This window comes from Limulus polyphemus, unplaced genomic scaffold (assembly GCF_000517525.1).
Source record: "Limulus polyphemus unplaced genomic scaffold, Limulus_polyphemus-2.1.2 Scaffold11104, whole genome shotgun sequence".
Lineage (NCBI taxonomy): Eukaryota > Metazoa > Arthropoda > Merostomata > Xiphosura > Limulidae > Limulus > Limulus polyphemus.
Window position 1 is genome coordinate 11,046 of NW_013676714.1, and position 503 is coordinate 11,548.

Genomic DNA, 503 nt, shown 5'->3' on the forward strand with positions numbered 1-503 from the left:
AAATTAGCATTTTATTAACTAACAAATATGTATGTATGACGGACTAGCATTATACTAAATTTAAGCTTCTGTTCCTCAAATTCTATCTACAAAAATAAAAACTTATTATCAGTAAATGATGTTATGAATAAAATTCTTTATTTTTTGTAATTTCTTTGTTTTTTATCTACTACCTTACGAGCTCAAAACTGTTATTTCATTTGTCTTGATTTTAGGACCTCGAGGAAAAAGAGGACGACCAGGGTTAAAGGTATAGTTTTATCTTTTGTTGTCATTTTTATTATTTGTTTATTTTAAAATTGAACGACAGTTGAGAGATGTTTCCATCAGAGTCAGAATTAGTAGTTGGGGTTAATATATGTTCACGATCAAGTGCTCTTAAGTTACATATATTAGTAAGGTTAATGGGGGGAAGATTATGTTCACGATCAAGTGCTCTTGCGTTACATATATTAGTAAGGTTAATGGGGGGAAGGGGAAGATTATGTTCACGATCAAGTGAT

General features: G+C 30.2%; 1 long non-coding RNA gene across 1 annotated transcript in view; it reads left to right on the top strand.

Annotated features, from left to right (window-relative positions):
• Positions 1-201: 201 nt before the first annotated feature.
• LOC111083765 overlaps positions 202-503 on the top strand; it is a 6,869-nt gene continuing 6,567 nt past the window's right edge. The window contains exon 1 of the long non-coding RNA XR_002609234.1: positions 202-250. This is a non-coding gene — a long non-coding RNA (uncharacterized LOC111083765). The remainder of the gene's footprint in view (positions 251-503) is intronic.